At 38.6% G+C, this 7,458-nt stretch overlaps 1 protein-coding gene across 3 annotated transcripts in view; it reads right to left on the bottom strand.

The window, feature by feature from the left end:
* Nucleotides 1–7,458, bottom strand: part of sbf2 (SET binding factor 2) — a 116,396-nt gene that overhangs the window by 36,216 nt on the left and 72,722 nt on the right. The window lies entirely within an intron of this gene.

Here is a 7,458-nt window from a genome sequence, read left to right as displayed (position 1 = left end):
CCTAGAATTTCTTAAAGTAGAATTGGAGGCAGATCTTTTAGTTATCAGGCTCCTCTCCAGTTTTTGTCTGTTAGGCAGACACCCTGTCTACTTTTAAGGCTAGGCTTAAAACTTTCCTTTTTGATAAAGCTTATAGTTAGAGAGGCTCAGGTTATCCTGAGCTATCTCTATAGTTATGCTGCTATAGGTTTAGACTGCGGGAGGGCATAGGGACCCCTTTTTATCATTCTGGTTGATTCTATTTCTGTTCTAAGATTCTGCAGAATGTGTTAGTTCTATCTCTAACATTATGCTCTCTGCTTTTTCTTATGGTAGCTTCATCTGTTCTGTTCCTGTTTGGTTGTGACTCCATCCTGGAGACAAATATCAGCTTTGCTGCCATTAGGTGGCCTTTGGAAACACCAGAGTAGCTGAAGGGATCCACGGCCCAGGTAGAAAAATCTCTTATCAAAACAAGTGTTATTTCTGCACTTAACAATTTTGACATTTAAGGAAGAGAAAAGAAAGAACGTTCAATGCTATTGAAAAAAAAGAACAGAAAACCTTCAACTGAAAACAGCAAAGAGCGAAATCTGTTTCTTTCTGTATGAGATTTCTGTCAACTAACACTAAACATCCCCTTACTTCAAATCTAGAGCGCCTCTAAACGACTGACGCAGGCCACCAGAGTGCACACTTGCAGTAGATCATAAGCCAATGTTTAGATGACATTAATGAGCGCGTGTTTAGATTAAGTGTTCTCTCTCAGAAGATAGATGATTTATCTCACTTTGCTATCAGAGGAACCAAGCGAGCTGTCTCAAAGTGAGTATGGGAAGGAGGCCAGAGGGACTGCTGGAATAAATAGCAAGAATGCATCTAGAGCTGATAAAAAGGAAGCTATAACGCAGCTTAAGCCTAGCATTGTGCAAGGACTGCAGACTTCGAGTCTGGAGAATATGTGGCCTCTGTCAAACTTTGCACAATTAAGTTTTGGAGCATGAGTATAAGAAGAAATGTAGTCATACCGCTCTGTAAGCTGAGTGTTTAAAGTGTTTTAAAGCAGATGTTGTGTGTGTCCATGTTTGTACAGGGGGTATGGGTGTGTTATTTGTCAGCCATGTCTATATTCAGCCTGGCTGTACTTTTCTGAGTTGTCGGATATGCTTGGGTCAATTTGACCGAGGTCAGCCTCTCTTATTGATGAGGATCATGCACAACGCTTACCCAAGTGTTTAGCAGGCAGATGTTCAAGGAGGAGGACAGAGGAAAGGGGAGGGGGGAGAGGAAGGTAAAGGCAAAGAGATGAAGGCGAAGGAGGGAGTGCAGCACCATGGGACCCATCTGGCGGTGTGACGAGCGGAGAGGAGGAATGCGGGTTTGAGGGAAAAAGGGTGAAAAACAAGAAGCAATAACAAGAAGGGTGGGGGGCAGAGAGGAGTGTACAGGTCAGAGGAATTAGGCTATCAGGTTTTGGCATCTTGTTTTGAACTCCAGAACCTGATTAAGACCATTACGGCGTGATTGACTATGGCCTCAAAACATGCATGCAGCGCTGCAGAGAGACAAAGACATTACGCGTGTCGCCACTGAGACAAGTGCATACTTGAACAGCGATGTTGGGAGAAGAAAGTCATATCTATGCTGTCGCAAGCCTTCAGGCAACAACATTATTTACATGTTTTGCAAGAATTTAGAGCATTCTTGATCTTCTGATACAAAACAGCCACTTGATTCTGTACAAGTCCTTGGTGAGAATCAATGTTTGACCAAAAACAATCCCTTCAATCTGGCAACTTTCCAAGTGTCCCTTTGTTACAAACCAAGGCAAATTTAGTAGAAAGAAAGGACTAAAACATCTGCTTATTGATCTCCTGAAGAAAATTTGAACAACTAGAAGTTTGGTGAAGCAAAATTAATCCGTGATTCAATGGGAGCAGGAATTATATTGTCACACGAGGCCAGGTTAGTTTGGAATCCTTTCTTCCCTTAACAAATAAATCTTCATTTAAAGTCAGCTTTCTTATCCTTGTCTGATATTAACATTTTTTCAAGGATTTTAATGTGATAATTTATGAATAACAAAATAGGCATTAAGAAGAAAAAAATTCCAGAAGAAATGCAAATACTATTCAAGTACTTTTAAATGTGTTGCAATAAAACAAACAGATAAGACAAAAGCTGGGCATTTTGCATAGACAAAGGTTGCCGAGTGCGTCACCATCCACTGTGAGGACAATGTAGAGAGCTCTTTGACGAAGTAGGATGACAAATTAGCTTGCGGATAAACTCCATCAACACGAGTGCTAATAGTCAAGTGTTCTTGTTGAGCAATAGATGTGAATGAGCTTTTCAATCTGTTATTATCAAGCTGAAGTTAAACACATTTCCATGTTGGCAGAGATATCAGCTTGCTAAGGTCAGAATCAAATCAAGCCATCCAGAACACCTGCTAATCTCCTGATAAACCCACCAGCCTAAAAACAAAGTGTAAAACATAAAAAGGTGTTGAAAAGGTCCTTGTTTTTCTGTATAAGGTATACCTCCAGAGGTTATTAACATTAATTATGCTTGAGTTTATGAATTTTTCAAGTTGAACCATTTAAATAATTTTTTTTAAAGGCAGGGTCAGAAATCAACAAGTTTAGAGAAACTAAATATAAGAAAATAATTGCTTTATTACTACCTATTAAAGATGGTTATATAAACAGTGATAAATAAAGAGGCTGTTTGCATTGACATTGTAATGGAGATTAGTTGCTTTCTGTTTATTCTTCTACACAAGATTATTATTCATGAGTTTCTCCCACTGTTATTGGGAGGGACAGAAGAAAAAACTTTGATAACAAACTTTAAAATTATCCCCATAAGCAAAGTTAAAGGGAGACCCAAGAGACGGAGAAGCAGGACATCTAAACACCAAACCTGAGCAATAACGTCAGCTCAGCGTCAGCGTCTGGGAAGCAATAAAGCTAAACAGCGTATACCCATAGCGTAGGATCTGAGGAACGGTCATTTGAGAAGACGCTTCCCACGTTCCCTGACCTGCAAACTTTGGGACCATGGCGACGGTACTACTGAGTATGGAAACAGCATGAGGCAGCGAAAAATCTGGCCAAGAATATCAAACAAGAACTGCACCAGAGTCTGACATCTGACCCGACGAGGAGTGCCTTAGCAGAGGAGAGTTTCGCACCGACAGGCATTAAACCGCACTTGGAAAAGATGTAGTAACATTATGACGATAATTTGACAGCATTAAAAGCAAACAGCATGTCAACAGAAAATGGCACGTCCAAATGTGGAGACACATAAACCAAATCAGTCAGGGAGAACAACAGAAAATGACGAATCTGACCCTTTTCTGAACTCTGGTTAGTCTGAAGGTTCTGGAACAAATCCCTGTCTTCCCAAACCTTCCATGGGATTTTGGTAAATCACACACGGCTTGCAGGTACTTCTCAACCAACCTCCAAACAAAGTCGAAAGATCCCTGTAAATTGTCTAAACCAATCCTTAAACAGCTGCTTCACAGAGTGTTTAGTTGAAAAGCTGGAAGAAACAACAGCTTAGCTGCAGGAGCTACAAACCAAACGAGCTGACAAGCCAAAGTCTCTGAGCAGCAGACTTTCAAAGCAAGGGAACTTCCTTTTACACCTATATCAAAAAAACTATGAAAAAAAAACAAATAACTTTTTATTTTTACTATTTCGTGTTCTTTTTTGTGCACAATGTTTACTTTGGTTTCTCCAGGTTATGTTTTGATATCCAGATGCTGTTTGGGTCATGCTTTTCAGTCTGTTTATTTCTGTTCATATTCCATTATATTTTCTTCTTCTTTAATCACAATATTTTCTATATAACGGCAAAAACAAGGTACCGGTAATTGAAATTCTGTGGTTTACAATCCAGCAAATACACCACTTTTTCCTCCCCACCCAGTATTTTAGTTGTCCAGGTTGACTGCTGGGTGTAATAACCCATCCAAAGTCTTTATGACATCCCCCAGGATCAGAAACTCCTTTGAGTGCCTGGTGAAATAGATTTTTTCTTTCCTGAAAACGTACATATATCAGCAGAGAATGTTGTGCAAAGCACTTCAAGGGACACGCGCTAATGCAGCCTCAGCCACTATAAAGAAGGATTAGTTCAATCTGTCTCAGGTGTCAGTTCCGTCTGTCCACAGAAACAGCAGACAAAATGAAGTACAATTTTGTTAAAAATGAGCATCGGGGCCACTGCAGTGCTTCCTATAGTCTTTAGGAAGCATGTGTTCATTCATATTGTGTTAATATTTACATTTAGAATAGAATAGAAAATCTCTTTACTGTCCCACAATGAGGAAATTGTGGTGTTACAGCAGCAAAAGGTTATAGTAGGAGTGATCACACAATGTGCACATTAGAAAAGTGTATAAAAATAACAGATATGAAAATAAAACAAACAGTATTGTACTGTACAGTTTACAACATACATACTCTGTATCTGGAGACAAAAAAAAATCAATAACAGCTGTGGACATTGTCACCATAACAGATATGTGGAAACAGAGCAGCAAACACCAGAGATGTGCAAAAATGACAGCAGCGTGTTATTTGGTTATAGACCTGGTTATAAGGTCTTACAGCTGCTGGGAGGAAGGATCTATGATAACACTCCCTGGTGCATTTAGGGTGCAGCAGTCTGTCACTGAAGGAGCTCACCTGTCACTGACCTGCAGTTTGTGTTAAAATATTTTTAGTAACATAATTAGAGCTTCTGTTCCTACTTAAGCTTTCTTTGCTATTTACCTATCTCATATAGCCTATAAAGCACACGGTTGTCATAGTTTTCTTTCATTCTCCTCTCCCTCTCTGCCAGGCTTTGGCTCTAACCTGCAAAACTGAACTGAAAAAATGTATGTTGTTGAAATCCTTTAATAAAAAGTTTCTGCACCGCTAGATTATCGTATTTAAGCTATTAAACTACAAATATATTGAAACTGTTACTTTGGATATGATGGGCTGCAGCAAAACCAGTTGCTGATAGACGTTTGGTTGAAAAATCAAACAAACATCTGAGAAGCTACATGGACTATGAAGTGAGACCAAAGCAATGTGATTCCACTTCCACAACTGACTGATTTAAATCGGGATAGGAAGTATTTGAAAGCATGATGTGTTTTCTTTGATGAAGGGTTAGCCACGCTGTTCATTTTTTTCAACATCTTCTAAAGCAGGAAGTATTGGGAAGCAACATGCAAGTGTGCTACTAAGTTACATGTTTTAGCCACATTAGGTAGATTATTCTGCGGGGGGAAAAAAAACACACCAAAATCTCAGAGAACTCTAAGGAAAGGAATATAAAAAAAAGAAGAAAAATGCCTACAAACATTTGAGAAGAATGATGAGCCAATGGCGAGGTGTCAGGGTGACGCATGTCTTTTTTCCCCCTCCAAATATGACAGCTTTAGCAAAGATGTCATATTCGTTCATCATTTCTCAGCCCATTACCTCCCAGAGTAAAGGGTATTTGGCAAATTTTCTTTCTGATCTTACTTTATTTTTCACCCTTTCTGGTAGAACCTGTCGAAGATTTCAATCTTCTTTATATAACAAAACAAGAAACACATTTCTCTGCCCATAACTCCTTCCAATGAGCTGTAAATCATTCCTAATCTTCCCTTTAAAACAGTGGGAAACCTCTGCACTTTAGTTATCTTCAGAAATATGTTTAGGAAATATAAACTGTGTTTTTTAGGGTGTAATTGTTACATGGTTTACCAAAATAAGCTTGGAGACTCACAATTTTGACAAATTTTCCAAGCTGGAAGCCCCGAGGGCGCAAAAATAAGAACGCTATGGCTTTTTATGGTACGTCTCATCAGCCAGCGGCATGAAGCTGAACCATATGGTGAGGGACAGCAGGGTCAGGTCCAACACAGCCCTTGTATCTGCCAAAAGCCCCGTGGGGCAGGTTGTGTCTATGTGGCAATGGCAAAAACCAAGCTATTAGGACCTTGTTGTGGTGAAAGCTCGATCTCTACCGCACCAATGTTATGCTTTAGGAATCAAAGGCCATGGTCTGTTCCTGATACCTCCCTGTGGGAGCTTTAACATTCTGCGCTGATTATGTGCATACTGGAAAATCTACAAAGGTCACAGGTTAAAACAGCTGTTCCTCCCCAGGAGATTTTCCATCACACCTTCAGGGTTCCTTCTCTTTTTCTATTTGAAATACCAGACCTTTCCAGGCTCACATGCCCAAATATCAGTCAACTATAGAGCGCTTATTTGAACCAAAATACACATTTTAAGTTGGTTTTCACAGTAAAGGAGGAGAATAGTTCAAAATAAAAAAAAACAACCTGTGTATATTCTTTAACTGGCTGTACATTAAGTATCTGGCTCATGATCATGTGTACTGAGTTACGGTTATCGAGTTAAGTTCAGTTCAGTTCTGTATATTCAAAACATGAAAAACGTGCTCACTAACACAGGTTTGACTGAGCTAGATGTTTGGACTGTCCATGCAGATCACTAAAATCAGCAGAAGCAGAAATGACCAGAACGTCAACGGGACTATTGCCAGTTTTGGGGAGGTAGCGAGCCATATTGGATTTTTCAGTTAGTGGGAAATCTCTACATTCCCTTTAGAAGTAAGGATTGAGATTTTTGTGTAAATGTTCATGTTTATTTGTCTAAATGATAATTGAAACTTTTCGAACTCCATTATTGATGTTAATAAAATAAATTGTGAATATTTCTAATGTCATGGAATCAATGCAAAAATGTACTGGTTTTATGAAATTTACTTTTTTTAAAGTCAGATTTGTATGCTTTAAAACATTAAGAAGATCTAAAATCCTTTATCTACTTTCTTAGGTTCTATTTTTAGGGCTAAATCCATGCACTAATGATATTTAAATTAACATAAAACTAAACCGTGTCAGTCGCAGGTATTTGTGAAAAGCTTTTTATTCTGGTAACATCTTCTCACAAAAAGTATCAATGTTTAATATGCATTTGATGAGAAAAAACCCCATGTAAAAGCATTTAGATAAAGTTAATCTAAATGTTTTAGACCAAATACCTGATTTGACCCATTTCCTAAAAAGTGATCTCCGCATTTATCCAATCTGTAGTATAAATTATCTCTGAATTGGAAGCAACTTGACAGCTAACCTGCGTCGAAGCGACTTTATAAACTATTCAACTAAGCTAAGCTAACGCTAGCATGGATGACGCAGTGAAGCAGATTTCATGGCACATGATAGAATTTATCCATCGAAATATATCTTAGCAAAACATCATAATATCAGACTTGTTGGACTTTAACAAGTCTTTTTTATTTTATTTTATCTTGGTCTCTTTATATGCCCTGTGCTTATTCGGATCCACTTATCCTTAGAAGACAAACCTGAAAAGCTGCAGTTGGGACTAAATAAATGGCTCGTCTGTAGTTCACCAGATTTATTTTTAAAATCTTGCTGTAGGCAGA

The sequence above is a fragment of the Cyprinodon variegatus genome, unplaced genomic scaffold (assembly GCF_000732505.1).
Source record: "Cyprinodon variegatus isolate N-32 unplaced genomic scaffold, C_variegatus-1.0 Scaffold285, whole genome shotgun sequence".
NCBI classification, from domain to species: domain Eukaryota; kingdom Metazoa; phylum Chordata; class Actinopteri; order Cyprinodontiformes; family Cyprinodontidae; genus Cyprinodon; species Cyprinodon variegatus.
This window is presented reverse-complemented; position numbering and strand designations above follow the sequence as displayed.